This window comes from Symphalangus syndactylus, chromosome X (assembly GCF_028878055.3).
Source record: "Symphalangus syndactylus isolate Jambi chromosome X, NHGRI_mSymSyn1-v2.1_pri, whole genome shotgun sequence".
Classification (NCBI taxonomy): domain Eukaryota; kingdom Metazoa; phylum Chordata; class Mammalia; order Primates; family Hylobatidae; genus Symphalangus; species Symphalangus syndactylus.
The window spans coordinates 90,369,410-90,385,541 of NC_072447.2; the positions used below are offsets into that span (position 1 = coordinate 90,369,410).

Below are 16,132 nucleotides of genomic sequence, written 5' to 3' on the forward strand. Positions count from 1 at the left end.
TACTGTTGATCTGGGACCTTCCTTCTTTTCTAAATACAAGCAATTAATGTTAAATTTAGTTCTAAGTATTACTTTACATTCTAAAAATTTTGATAAAGTGTATTTTAATTGTCATTCAGTTCAAAATATTTTCCAATTTCTCTTGTTTATTGTTTAATTAAAATATTTAGGGCATTTCCAGATATCTTTCTGTTATTAATTTTTAGTGTAATTTCATTATGATTAGAGAACATACTTTTTGTCATTTCAATTCTTTAAAATTTTTTAAAAGTGTGTTTTATGTCCCAGAAAATGATTTCTCTTTGTGACTGTTCCATGAACACTTGAAAGGAATGTATATTCTGCTGTTGGGTGGTCATTTCTAAAAATGTCAATTAGGTCATGTTGTTTGATAGTATTTTTCAGGTTTTCTATATCCTTATTGACTTCCTCACAACTTTTTCTATCAATTACTAAAGGAAGAATGGTGTAATATCCATCTATAACTGTGGATTTGTCTATTTTTATTTTCAGTTCTGGAAGTTTTTGCTTTATGTGTTTGTTTGTTTGTAACATAGTCTCACTCCATCACACAGGCTGGAGTGCAGTGGCACAAACTTGGCTCTCTGCAACTTCCATTTCCTGGGTTCAAGCAATTCTCATGCCTCCTGAGGAGCTGGGATTATAGGCATGCATCACCAAGCCTGGCTAATTTTTGTATTTTTAGTAGAGATGGGGTTTCACTATGTTGGCCAGGCTGGTCTTGAACTCCTGGCCTCAAGTGATCTGCCCTCCTTGGGCTCCCAAAGTCCTAGGATTACTGGTGTTAGCCACCAGGCCCAGCCAACATTTTGCTTTGTGTATTTTGAAGATCTGTTGTTAGGCACATATACATGTAGTATTGTTATATCTTTTTGGTAAATTAACCCTTTATTCTTTAGTTATGTAATGCCTCTCTTTATTCCTGGTACTTGTCCTTGCTCTGCATTCTACTTTGCCAGACACTAATATATACACTCCAGCTTTGTTTTGATTGCTGTACCATAGTATATCACTTTCTATATTGTATTTTACCCTATGTCTTTATATATAACGTGGATTTCTTTTATAAAACATATAGTTTGGTTATTTAATCCAATATGACAATATCTTTTAATTAGTTTCTTTACACCACTTACATTTAATGTAATTACTGATATGGTTGGATATAGGTATACCATTTTATTTGTTGTTTTCTGTTTGTCCATCTGACATTGATCTCCTTTTTCCAACTTCTTTTGGATTATCTGAATACTTTTTGGTATTCGGTTTTAATTTTATTTTGCTAAAGTTTTTTGCATATTTTAAGTGATTGTTTTAAGGATTACAATGTACATATCTATTTTTTCTTTTTACACATTTACTATTTTACAACCTCAATGACAACTACCTAGGTCCCTTTTCCCTCCCCTCTTTGTTTTATAGTCACCATACATAGTACATCTCTATGTATTAGAAACCCTGATAGACAATGTTATCATTTTTACTTTCAACAGTCATACATATTTTAAAGAACTTAAGAAGACAAAAATAGAATCCCATATTTACTCAGAATTTGCCATTTAATTTGGTCTTTTTTTGTTCCTGAAACTCAAATTTTCTCCTGCTGTCATTTCCATTCAGCCTGAAGAACTTACTTTAACATTTTTAAGAATAGATCTGTTTGTGAAAATTTTTCTTAGGTTTTTTAAATCTGAGAATGTCTTTATTTCATCATTTCTGATACATATTTTCATGGACTATAGGAATCTGGGTTGACTTGTTTTTCATTTAAAGATGTTTTTCCACTGTTTTACGTCTCCATGATTTCTCATAAGAAAAATTCAGTCATTCATATCCTTGTTTTCCTATGTATATGCTGTTTTTCTATGGCTATTTTCAACATTTTTTTTTACCTTTGGCTTTCAGCAGTTTGATTATTAAGTGTCTAGGCATAATTTTCTTTGATTTTATATTATTTCAAGCTCCTTGATATTGAGTCTGTAAATTTTCATCTTTTACAAAATTTGAGAAGTTTTCAGACATTATTTCTTCAAATATTTTTTCTACGCCAATCTCTCTCCTGTCCTTCTGGGATTTCAGTGACATGAATACTATTTTTATATCATCCCATAGGGCTTGAGGTTCTGTTCATGTTTCTACACATTTTTTTCTCTCTGGTCATCAGATTAATTTGTGTTGATTTATCTTAAATTTCACTAACTGTTTCCATTGTCTTCATCATTCTGTTACTGAGCACAGATGGTGCCTGTAAAAAATTTCAGATAATGAATTTTCAGCTCTATAATTTCCATTTAGTATTATTTTCTAGGCTCTATTACTCTGCTGAGAACTTCTCACAGCTTACTCTTTTTCAAGGTGTTTATTTTCATCTAAGGGAGCATAGTTATAGTAGTTGTTTTAACACCTTTTGATAGAATTCCAACATCTGGGTCATATTGGTGTTGGCATCTCCTGTTGAGTATGTTTAAATCCTATTTTGGTTCTTTTGAATATTATTTGTTGGCATCCTCTTGAGAATGTTGATTTGGCAGAACACAGTTAGCAGGCAATCTTCTATGTCAGATTCAACTGCAAACACTTTTTTTAAAAACTTCTCTCAGCAAGTCAGCTCAGTTTTGAAATCCTTTGCTGTGTTATTTTGGGTCTGTCCTCACACTAGTACCATTTGGGTGGTGGTTTCAATGTTAATTCTATTTCCAAAGCCTCTGCTATCTATTTCAAATCTGTCCCACTCATGAACAACTCAAGGATGAGCTTAAGCTTTCCACAGGTTGATGCCCAGTATTAAAAGATCCCCTTCCTCAACTCTTTCCTTTCCATGATTCTCCACTCACTGTACAGCCTGTAAGGGCCACTTTTCCTTGTCCTCTAGCCAGAAATATAGGGTTTCCCTTACAGTTTATTTTAGTTGTTCTATTGTCACTGCAGCATAGCTCTGCAACTGGAGCCACCATTGATTGAAAAGTGGAAGTGAGAGACAGAGACTGAAACTGACTCAGAATTTACTCTCACACTGTTGGGACTGCCAGCTGCTATTGCAGTTTTAGCCAGTAATGTACCGCTCCATAGTTCCATGAGATGGATCCAGCCTTGGGTCAAAGTCTCAAGAGAAATGGGGGAAAACTGGGAAACTCACCCATATATGGTCACTTCAAATTCTGACTGCCATCCTCAATCTGCCTGCTTTTGTTTACCTTTAGGAGTTCTGAGGGAGTTTCTCTTAAAATTTTGTCCAGAGATTGTAGCTGTAATAATCAGGAGAGAAGGTTATAGTGGGCTTACTTCATGTTGGTCAGAATAGGAAGTCTAGCACTGCATTTTTAAAATTTAGATCAAACTAAACTTTAAGGAACTTTAAGTCAAATTAAAGCTATATTTATTTAACCCTTGCTGAAGAACAATACTTTTGGGCTGATATTACTGGCTTAAAATCTAAAATACACACACACACACACACACACACACAACCAGTTTTCAGTCTTTCTCAGAACCTTTTATATATGAAAATACAAATAACTACACTTTTGAATAAATTAAATATTAGAAATGTTTTGAAGCAAATAAAAGACATTAGTAATAATATACTTCTAGGCATTTTTTCTTGGCATTTTAATTTTCTTGGCCACAAAAATAAATGCTTCATGTTTAATTGTATAGTCTCTAGTTGTTCTGCATAATTTGGCATGAAGACATATGAAGATTCCCCAGTTGCCACTATACTTCCATTTCTAAGATATTTTGGGAAATTAGTCATTCTGGAAAGCTAAAGTGTATACTCCTTTGAGCAATAAAACTTTATTTTTCATAAGTTTTCATCTTAGATGAAAATATTTCTGAACTACCTTATTTACTCTCTTGAGTTTTTAAACAGGGAGTAGAAAAATAAAGTGTTTTTATAAGACTGGGTCATCATTGTAAACATAATTTAATAAATGGTGTTCTAATAATTGTGATTCAGTGTCTGTCTCTTCATTAAAACACATTAAATTTTTGCATATCCTTTTTATAGTTTCTCCTTTACTCTCCTTGTCTGTCATCGTTTGTCATGTTGTTAGTGGGCCTGCCTTTAGCAATTCCCTCTCACTCTTAATTTGCCAGGTTTTGTTGTTTTTCATTAGTTTGTTTTTTCTAATCTGGTAAAAGACCAGAATTTTCAGGAAAGGCCTGAGAGGTTTACTCATGACTCTATTATTTGGGCCTTACCTTGTAGATTTTGTGACACTTATTTTCTTGGATTTGCTGGAGGAATGATATATGTGAAGGATTACTACTGTGCCCTTTTACTCTAGTGATGATCTATAGTAGTTAAAATGGCTATTTTATTTCACACATTATGAACTGAGCAGTAGTGGAATAGAAAGTTGGATTAAAATCAACCCTTGTGGATATATGGTTGTGGTGAAGTGCAATTTATGGCACTAATTATTTAGTAAACAAAACAACTGCCATCTTTTGCTTAATATTTAGTAAATAAGGCAAATAAAAACATTAGATGAAATATTAAATTATTCTTAACAACACAGAGCAAGCGGGGCTTTGGTTGGGAGAAGGAAAGAGTTGTTGTAGAGGTTGGGGACTCTTGGATGGAACAAACTTTGGTATTCCACTCCCAGCTCAGTCTGTCAATTTTTGTGTACCAATGATAGACAAAGGGAAACCAGTGGGCCAAGTTCACCTCTGCTGATTTTACAAAGAAAGAGTTTTAAACTCAGCTGTCTATACAATGCAAGATAATATGCTTTGCTCTGCCTTAACCAATCAGACAGACCTAAGTGTATGGCAGAGGGAGAGAGTTCCTTCTCTGTCTCACATACTATAAGCTTCTGTATTACAGGAAGCAAATTTTCATCTTTTTAATTAACCAGCTTCTAGAACAATGCTTGGACATAATAAGTGCTCAAATGAGTTGCAAAGTATTACCTCCACTTCTGTGTCCTAAGAAACTTTTGTGTAGATTTGATATTACTTCTTTCTTAAATGCTTTGTAGCATTAATGAGTAAAGCAATTTGGGTCTGAAGATTTCTTTTAAGAAAGATTTTAATTAAAAATTCAATTTCTCTAATTAAATATAAAATATTAAGTTACTGTTTTCCGTTTACAATTAATTTTAGTGATTTCCAACTTTTAAGAAATTGGTCTATTTCCTTTAAGTTATGGAATGTATAGTCATATAGGTTAACTTTGTGAGTATACTGTTTAATGTCTGTACAGTCTATTGTGAGGACTTTCTTAAATGCCTCTTGAAATATGATGTTTTCCAATCTGGCTAGTGGGAACATAACTATTCCTGGTCCTGCATGAGTTCTGAGGATTGATTTGCCTGTTCCTTTATTGTGGTTCTTTCTCTGTCCTCATCAGTTTCATCACACACTTGAGCTGATCATTATTCAGAAACTTGAAGGGTCCCTCTGCAGATCTCTGAAGCTCTCTCCATATGTAGTTTTCTCCTTCACTGTGCAATGTTCTCTCCAGTACACTGTTCCTCAAATTGTAGGCACCCTTGTACTTTCTGAACTCTGAACTATGTCTTCTCAACTCAGAGAGACTCCTAACCTTTTTGGGCTCCTTTCACCTGAGCTATTGTCTGGAAACTTTCCCAAGGCAGTAAGTTAGGACATTCATGGGGCTCATCTTGTCTCCCTTCTCTCAAGAATCGTGGTCCTGTGCTGCCTTTTGTCAAAGGTCTAAAATTCATTATTTTCTATTTTTTTCTGTTTTTTTTTTTTGTTTGTTTGTGTTTAGATATTTAAGATAAAAGAGGAAATCCTGTTACTGTTACTTCATCATTGCTATAAGCAGAAATTCAGGTGACCTTTTGGAATGGTGGAGTGGGAATGCTTTAGGAGTCTGGATATCTCCATCCTATTAGGCTCTTAAGCTTCATTACTTGCTAGTCTTGTGACTTTAGCAGAGATTATTGACCTCTGGAACCTCAGTTCCTTCATCTGGAAAATGGGACTATAAAACCTGTCCTATTCTTCAAATGATGTGTCATCTTCTTTAAAATACTTAATAAACTGTAATGTGCTATGTCAAGCCAATTTTTGTTAATAGTTAACATATCATCAACTGGCCATCAGTACTGGGAATAACTCTTTTAACATACATCAATCCACTCCACAATTTATATATGAACCTCAAATGAAGGATATGTACATTATGATATTATGATGGCAAAAAAAGACTGATTCTGAGATCCCTGTCTATGCAATAAGAGTTTAATCTTTCAAAATGTTTACGAATGTGAAAGTTAAGCACAACAAATAGCATGGTGTCCACATATGCATGGAAGCCATTCCAGAATTTTTTAGTATAAATTTAATATTACAAAAAGCTTTTTTTTTTCTTTTTTTTCTGAGACAGAGCTTCGCTCTTGTTGCCCAGGCTGAAGTGCAATGGCTCAATCTCAGCTCACTGCAGCCTCCACCTCCTGGGTTCAAGCAATTCTCCTGCCTCAGCCTCCAAGTAGCTAAGATCACAGGCACTGGCCACCATGCCTGGCTGATTTTTGTATTTTAGTAGAGATGGGGATTCACCCCTCTGTTTACTTTATTTTAAAATCATCTTGCCAAAGTTTTTAGATATTGCAAAAAATAAATTCCAGCATCTTCAAAGCATAAAGTCTAGTGACAGACATCTGTTTATTCTAATACTATGAGAGTATATTATCTGTTTATTAAGCTATAATTTGTTGAAATGTATTGTACACATCTCTCATCTTTCTTTGTAGAAATAAAATTGACTTATATTGCTTAGGTGAAAATAGAGACAAAAGGAGATTTTAATAAAAATTTATCACATGACTTTCTCAGGGCACAAAGAAATTGTTCACTGACCTCACTTTAAAACACACTTAAAATTATGTAATTAATATTCAGTTTTGCCAGCTACATAAAACATATTCATAGTGACATGAACACGAATTGCAAGAAAATTTTATGTACACATACTCCACATAAATATATGAAAATATAAAGGGACATATATGTCTATAGCTACATCCCTAATGACTAAATTCTAAAGAAAGTTTCTACCAAGCAAATGCATTAGCAAGTAAATATACTGGATCTCAGAATGTTTAATCAATGATAAAAATGTATTAGCCTTTAATGACACTTGCTTTATTCACATGGTAATGTGTTCAAATAATATACACCTAAAACTATAAATACCTAATCATACCATCAGATATCAGAAAGAATAAATACCTAGTATTTGATAGCACAACAGGGTGACTATAGTCAAAATAATTTAATTATATATTTTAAAATAACTAAAAGATTATAACTGAATTGTTTGTAACACAAAGGATAAACACTTAAGGGAATGGATAGCCCATTTTCCATGATGTGATTATTATGCACTGCATGCTTGTATCAAAATATCTCACGTACCCCATAAATGTGTACACGTACTATGTACCCACGAAAGTTAAAGATAAAAAAATTAAAAACACTAAAAAAAAGTAAAAAGATCAATTTCAAATGGATAAACAGCTGAATGACAAAAGCATAAATAGGGACTCAACTGAATGACTATTTCCTTTGGCTCTGTTTTTATGCAATCCCACATGCATCCATCCATACAGAATATTTGACAGTGATATGTGGCACTAATGACCAGTGATATACAGCATCTCCTAATGAGCTAAGTAGTACCTTGATTCATTCATATTAGTTGAGTAAATTTTGTTTCAGTAAATTATGTTTCTTTGTACATTTCTAGCCCTAAAAAATGTGCAAGTAAATCACTTCTATGTTTCACTGGAGAGTGTTTGTACTGCCACAACCATTGAAAGCTAACATTTCACAATCTTGCAAATCACAATCTCGTTAATACTTTTAAAATGTAGGTTGTGTTTTAACTTACTAATGAGGGACGTACACAAAGAGATAGACTATTTAATTATCTTATAACTCTCGTTCCTGATTTTACATCAACCTGCACATATTTAGGGGAAAAAGATTTAGGCACACATTACAGGTTGGGGGATATCCCTCAAAGTACACCATCAAGTGGTAAGTAGGTAACATTATATAAACGTACACATATATAGTGTAGAAACAACATACAAACACACATGTATTTAGACAATGAAAATGTGAAAGCATAAATTTATCCCTATCGCGAAAAGGAAACTCTTGTACAACTTTGGTGGGGATTTAAATTAGTACAGTCATTATGGAAAACAGTATAGAGGTCCCTAAAAAATTAAAAATAGAACTCCTACCATATATGATCCAGCAATCCCACTTCTCAATATATAGCCAAAGGAAATAAAATCAGTATCTTGAAGATATATCTGCACTCCCATGTTCACTCACTGCAGTATTATTCACAATAGCCAAGATATGGAGTCAACCTAAGTGTCTATCAACAGATGAATGGATAAAGAAAATGTGGCATGTATACAAAATGGAATACCATTCAGCATTGACAAAGAAAAAATAATCTTGTAATTTGCAGCTACATAGGTGAACCTCGAGGACTTTATATTAAGTGAAATAAGCCAGGCACAGAAAGACAAATACTGAGTGATCTCACATATGTGGAATCTAAAAAACAAGTCAAACTCATAGAAGCAGAGAGTAGAATGGTAGTCATCAAGGCTGGAGAACAGTGAGGGATTGGGTAGATGTTGATCAAGGAATACAAAATTTTAGTTAGACAGGAAGAATAAGTTCAAGAGATCTATTGCATAACATGGTGACTACAGTTAATAACAATATATTGGATACTTGAAAATTGCTAAGAGAGTGGATTTTACATGTTTTCACCACAAAATAAGTATGTGAGGTAACCGATATGTTATTAGTTTGATTTAGCTGTTCCACAATGTGTACATATATCCAATCATCATGTTACACACTATAAACATATATATTTTTGTCAATCAAATAATGAAGGATTATCCCCACAAATACTTTAAAGAGTAAGAAAATGCATAATGTAATCATGCTCAAGACTTCTTGTCAAAAAAATAAAAATAAGGAAATTGCATAATGACTTAAAAGTCTCATAGAGTAGAACCCCAAATCTGATACCCACAGGTAAAACTCCTCCTTTATTCTTCAAATGAAAAAAATAAAACAAAAAACAAAAGATACTTAAGGCAGAATATCTCAAACAGAGATCCAAAGATAGATTTTGTCAGTGTAGGAAAAATGTTGCTTTTGTTTTTGGGGGTAGCCTCTAAAAGTTGGAAAAGCCAAGGAAACAAAACCTTCTCTAGAGGTGCCAAAAAGGAAAGTACTGCTGACACATTTATTTTAACCCAATAAGACCCATTCAGACTTGTGCCTTCTGGAACCATAAGATAATAAATTTGGGTTGTTCTAGGGCAATAATTTTGTAGTGACATATTATGGCAGCAAAGAGACAACATACCATTCCCCTTGAGGATGTTGGTGACAGTGAACCCAATACAACTATATTCTTCTGTAACACTCTGTTGAAAAGTCAAGTAATTAGGATAAATATCATTTCAGTGGTAAAGCCATCGCTATCACCAATGTGAGTGGATATACTCGGAGGCTTATCGATTTTACGTACGACATTGGTGTAGTTTTTTCTCTTAACGATACAATGTGTACTTCAGAATGGAACAAAGCTGATCTGTATTTGTCATACAATATATAATGGAGAATGCTTAGATTGCATATTTCTTTACAAATGCGAAAACAGACAAAATTCAGGTTTTTGTTTCTATGAGCACCAGCTCTTAAAAGTCTCTGTTGTACAGGAAGGAAGATTTCACTTTACTTCAGTGCTTCTCAGACATTAATATACATATTAGTAACTGGGAGGTCTTGTTAAAATGCAGATTCTGATTCAGTATATCTAGTGTGGGGCCAGAGATTTTGCAGTTTCTAAGCAACTCCCAGGTGATGTTCATGCTACCACTCTATGGAACACACTTTGAATAGCAAGGGAGGGATTCAACAATCCCTACCTGAGGCTCCATATCACAAACAATACTGAATTCAAAATGTTTCTCTCTGCATTCAGTATTACTAGTTAGGAGAAGAAAAATAATCTCAAACTGACTTCCAGCATCTTTTAACCATTTATTAGTGATGGAAGTGAGTCTAAATAAAATGTCTGACTCATTGCTTTAATAACTAACATATATATTCAAAAATAAATTCATGTGGCTATACTTTTGTCTTAGAATAATGAGGAGGAGTCAAGGGTGAGCATTCTAATACCTAATGTAGTATTTCCCACTATTACAGAATATATTTCTTCTTCCACATTTTACAACGCCTGGATCTCTTCCAATTGTTGCTTTGTTGAGAGGTGATATGGCTTGACTCTGTGTCCCCACCCAAGTCTCATCTGGAATTGTAATCCCCACATGTGGAGGGAGTAATCTGATGGAAGATGACTGGATCATGGGGGCGGCTTCCCCCATGCTGTTCTCATGATCATGGGTGAGATGGTGTAAAAGTGTTTGGCAGTTCCCACCTCGCTCTTTCTGTCTCCTGCTGCCATGTAAGACTTGCCTTGCATTTCTTTCAACTTCCACCATGATTGTAAATTTCCTGAGGCCTCCCCAGCCATGTGGAACTGTGAGTCAGTTAAATATCTTTTCTTTATAAATTACCCAGTCTCGAGAAGTTCTTTATAGCAGTGTGGAAACAGATTAGTACAAGGGGATTTCAACACAACAAATTTTCGGTCTATGAAAGGGCAAAGCTATTTTGAAAATGCGTCTCAGATAATTACTTTCTTAATTGGCACAGCTATTCCACCCATAAAGCATACAATAGGTACATTAAGCTAGCCAAATAACAAAATATTGAATCATTAAATTAGTGTATTAGAAAAGTTATATAATAATATAATCTATGTTTTAATAAAATCCACTCATGAAGTGCTTTCAGCATTGGTTGGTTTGACAGTAGGAAAGAATATGGGTCTATGTGCCTTCTGCCAGTGAAGCCATTGGAGATCAGCACAATGAGCCCTTTCCCCTTAACTTCAGCCTTTATTTATTTAAAAAATGTCATCTCCACTAAGGAAAAAAAAAGGAAAATATTACAGATATTAGAGGTTCAGAAGGAGAAAAGAAACTAGGGGAAAATATACATGTTATATGAGTGTGTGTGTGTGTGTGTGTGTGTGTGTGTATGAATTTACGTATACATGTGTGTGTGTATATATATATATATATATATACATACATTTTTTGAAAAACAATGAAGATAGGCCTCACTGTAGCTCCTTAACTTATACCTAGTAGCTTAACAGTTGAGCATACAGTGTCTAGAATAATACCTGCCCTCAAATCCTGGCTTTGCCACTTAGTAGTATATGACCTTGCATGAGCACCATACACTAATATTTGCCTAATAACAAAAGTGCTTAGTGGGAGTATATAAGCCACATATTTGCATGACTTTTTTTAAAAGCTTGAAAGAAACTGTCCCTAACTCCAAGGGAAAAGAGGCTAAGGAGATAGTTTGCTAAATTTTGCCACCCTGACAATAGTAGCCTTAAAGATTCTACGGATCAACCCAAATGCACACATGTCTAGTTGTGAAACAATAGGAGACCTTTTGTGAAACAAAAGGTAAGACAGATATTGTTCTAGATTTCTTTACAGATGGAAGATGTAAGGTGAAGCATTTAATTGACTAACAGTATAATTTCATGTATCCAGTTGCCTTATACCTAGATCTCCGGTTTAATCCAGGCAATTTTGCTACTAGTTGGCATAAGAATGACCTCATTTGGACAGACAGGTTTCAACTTATTTCCTTAAAATTTTATGCAGACTGGAAAGGTATTAGGATATCAGTGATAGCTTCTGAATATGCCAGCGTCTCAAGCTCCCTTCTTATGCATAATATATCTCTAGAATTATTAATATTTGCTCCCAAACTAATGTACCTAGATATAGTGTACTCAATGCAAGTATATTAAGAAACCACCAATTTCAGTTTTAGCTCACTGACTCCACAATAAAATAAAAATCAATAATTCAAATTTTATTTATTCTGTTGGAGATTACACTATAAAAATATAATTCCCTCTGGAAGTATGATACAATTTTAAAAGCAGAAGGAAATAAATGTTTTTAAAATGTATTTTATGCACATTTTCATGCTATATTTTTTCAATCAAGACTGAGTGTGTTTTAACAAAATATCTAAAACAAATGTAAGTATACACCATTTATTTGGGTAATCTTACAAATCTCTAACTTTGTAGAAATAATACGGTGTTTATGGAATGCACGCACGCACACACACACACACACACACATCTCAGATTCCAGAAATTTAGATCCTAGCTAAACCTCTGCCAAAAGTTCATTATATTGACCTTAGTCAAGCACAACTTGGTGATTAGAAGTCAAACCCATGATTGAGTCTTGACTGTGACATATAGTAGCTGTGTGGTCCTGGGAAAATCAACTGCTTTGAAATATGTTTTCTCATTTGTAAAATGGGAAATAATACTATATACTCTTTCATATAGATTTTGTGATGTTTAAATGTAGTAAGATATATAAAGTTTTTAGCACAATGCCTGGCACTAAGTGCTTAATAAATATTAGTGTTTATTAATGCTAGTAAAGTACCTCACTTCTTTGGGCTTCAGGTTCTTGTAAAATGAGGGGATTGGCTTATCACTATAAAATGTCTCCCAACTTAAACTCTACAACTTAAATGAGAAAACCCAATGTCATCCTCCCAGATAGAAATTGTAAAACAAGCCTTAAAAAACACATGTCACATTCATTTTTTTCATATTTTATTTTGGGCTCTCTAAACTTAACAGCATATTTCTAAGCACCACATTCTATCCAGAGTTGCTTGAGTTTGATCAGTTTTCTCTATTGGTCTATGTGTAAATGTCTAGGAAAGTCTTAATTACTATGAAAGCAGGCTATAAGCTAAAATAGTTTTGAGGAGTTTCATATAATGTAGGTAATCAGAGAAAAGGTCAAAGGATTTTCCCTTATAATGAATAACATGCATAGTTCACTTACAATTATCTACAATAATGATGTTCTAATTTACAGGTTGCAACACCCTTCAGACTGCTTTTAATCTATGTTTCTAAGTCAAAAACCTTTATGTGATATTGGGATGGTACCTCAAAGTGAGGCAGAAGCTGAAGTGGAATATGTGAAAAACCTGTATTAAACCATAATCACATTGTCATTCAAGTAAAACTTGAGCTCTGCAGAACAATGCAATTTGAAGCCTAAGGGACAGGAAAGTGACAACCAATATATAATAGCAATTGTAACAACCATCACAAAGGTCATCTCTGATTCAAGAGATGTACACATGAAAACTATCAGGAATAGTCAATATAACAATTGTAGATAAAAATGTAACAAAAAGTGAGTAATTTGTATGTTTTCAAAGATACATGATACAATGTCACCAAAGAGAAGTATAGAACAATGGAATACCTCTTTATTTAGTATTTTTCAAACTGAGAAAATTACAGACAGAACCTCTTCTGGGATAGTGTTCCCTCCCTTGATCTTGTTTATGAGGACATGATATATTTGAAGGCCACCCAGTAAATAGAGATCTCTGTAATTCCTTTCCTCTAACTTAAATTCAGGTTTATTTAGTCATTGGAGGGTCTCTTGCCTGACCAACGATGAATAAGCTTTCACATGTATACAGTTCTCTCTATAAAAATACTGCTTCATTTCCCAGGAAATTGTTTTCTAGGGGAAAAAAAAGAACATATATAGCTACAGCTATTTTGATTATTCAGTTAGGTGCTATGGGCAGATAATAAAGAAATAGATGGCATGGTCCCAACCCTTAAGGAAGGGTTTAAAATCCAGTTGAGGATTCTAGTCTAACACACACACACACACACACAACGACAACAGCAGCCTACAAGAAAGTGACAAAGACAATAATTGATGTGGGAATTCTAGGAAAAGTGAGGTCAGTAACATTTGCGTTAGATTAATTTGGAAGGCACTGGTGGAGGGGTGGAATTTGAGTTGAGTTTCCAAAGTGGGTAAGATGTGAATTATGTAGAAGAGAGGACATCCTACGTGGAGGGGATAGTAATGGTATAAGGAGCAAAGCTATAAAGGTAGATTGTTCTCACTAATTGAACATTAAAGAGAGTTGTGCACTGAAGAATAAAGGAAAATAAGGCTCCTGCATTACAATGAGGCCAGATTATGAAGTTCTTTGAAATTCAGGTGGAATCAAGCTTGAAACAATAGAAAATAAGGGGCCAGGAATATGTTGGTTAAAGAAAGTGATTTGTTGAAAGAAGTGTTCACAGACCACTAAGGATTTGGGGCACAGGTGAAGACTGCCTAGGAAGCTCCTACAGTGACTAGATGGGTGCTGATGAGAATTTAGATTGTAAAGGAGGAATGGTGTGAGAAGGCTTTCAAAGGAAAATTTACCAGTACTTGATAATCCCTTAACTATGAGAAATAGAGAAAAATCCAGATTCCTCTGTAAAATTGTCAGGAGTCTATGATCAGACTGTGGAGGGCAATCAATAACAATACTGTACAATCTATTCATCAATAATAGACAGGCAGGTTGTTCTTCATTGTTCCCCACAACTGCTGAGTAATAAAAGCCTTAATATAAGTAATATAACAGCCTTCCCAATGAAGGGGTGAGGGAAAGGGCTTCTCAAAATAATATTTGATTTCAGTGATTCTAGCAGAGACACAGAGGAAGAAGATGGACTCAGCACCAAACTTGATATGGAGACTAAAGATTTATAAGAGATTGTCCCAAGAAGAGAAAAAGACAAGAAAGGAAAATTTCTTACTCTGAGCCTCCACAATGGACTTCATCCTGAGTCTTTCCAAAGAATTTAAGGTTCAAAATCATTGTCACCCCAAATCAGAGCTCCTTTAAGATTAAAAGTTAGATTCATTTGAATAATTAGTGTTTATTTTTCCAAACAGCTTCTTATCTGATAAACTTCTATTCCACAAATTCTTCTAGAGTTCATTCCATTATTCAACATCTAATATCTGGAAATTTAGAATATGCCTTCTCAAATTTATAAGGCTCATTTTGAAGCTGGATTTACTCAGTAGGCCAGTTTAAACTAAATGGCAGATCCCTCCCCATCAACTGGTGCTTGAAACATCACAAGGCCTGGGATGTTCCCTGGGTCTCTACTTTCCAAATTCCGCACAGAAATGGCTCAGCCCCACCTCTTCCAGTGAAACCGAAACAGCGCCTGTGCAAACTCCACGCCTATTCTCCTCACGGTGACCCACCCCGCCCCCACCAAGGTGCTAATGCGCAGGCGCTAAGCTCTCAGTGCCTTTGAGTAGGGCTGTGAGAAATCTACTGTCCAGTGAAATCTAGAAGTGGTAGAATTCAATCCCCTCCTTTCTTCCGAGGCAGAGGAGCCACTTCCTCCTACTACCCGTCCAGAAGCGCGTCCCAAACATCGCTCTCTCTCCGAGCAAGGTCCTTCGCTCTCTGGCAATCCCCATTGTATCCCTATCCGCAGCTCGTTTCTAATCTCACTCAGCCGCCAGCCTTCGCTAGGAGGATAGAGGCACTTGGCTCCCTAGGATCTGCACCCGTTTTTTGGCTGCCTGTTTAGGCCACGGAACGTATGGACCCCCCCCCACCCCCAACCTCGCCCCAAACTAGGAAAAGCATTATCCCGGTGCCTTGCCCTCCCTCCTTCGCCCTTCTGACCCACTCAGTGTTGAGTGCTTACCTCGGGTGTGGTGCGGTTACGAAAGGAATCAGCAGAACCCAGATCAGGCCACTGCTGGGGCAGGCGGATTCAGCGAGATTTTTCCTGGGTCTCCACTGCCGCTTCAGACAATGAAATCAGCGTGTCCGATCATCAATTCTCATCATGATCGTGACGTCACAAAAGACAGCGGCCAATGGGAGCCTGCGATCAGCTCAGGACAGTCCCTGGCCTCAGCCCAGAACCCAAGAGTTGGGAGGGGGGAAGAGAGATGGCTGCCTGCAACTGGACTGCCTCTTCCTCGCACAGATCAGCTACATCTACGGCCAGGGCTCTCTATACCTTCCTGAATAGCTGTGAACACCAAGCATCCCTGTGACTATAGTAGTTACATGCCAGCCATTTGAGCAGGTGCTGCCTGGCCTTCCA

General features: G+C 35.5%; 1 protein-coding gene across 4 annotated transcripts in view; it reads right to left on the reverse strand.

Moving 5' to 3' along the window:
• HDX (highly divergent homeobox) overlaps positions 1 to 15,888 on the reverse strand; it is a 174,218-nt gene extending 158,330 nt beyond the window's left edge. Inside the window, exons 1-2 of one of the 4 annotated variants that reach the window (XM_063634284.1) lie at positions 15,725 to 15,888; positions 3,158 to 3,266 (exon numbers count right to left, since the gene is read on the reverse strand). The gene's annotated coding sequence lies outside the window, so the exon portion shown is untranslated. Of the gene's footprint in view, positions 1 to 3,157; positions 3,267 to 14,809; positions 14,893 to 15,724 lie in introns of all 4 variants that reach the window. The other 3 variants (XM_063634285.1, XM_055267876.2, XM_055267875.2) reach the window with 3 other exon arrangements.
• Between the last annotated feature and the right edge of the window lie 244 nt (positions 15,889 to 16,132).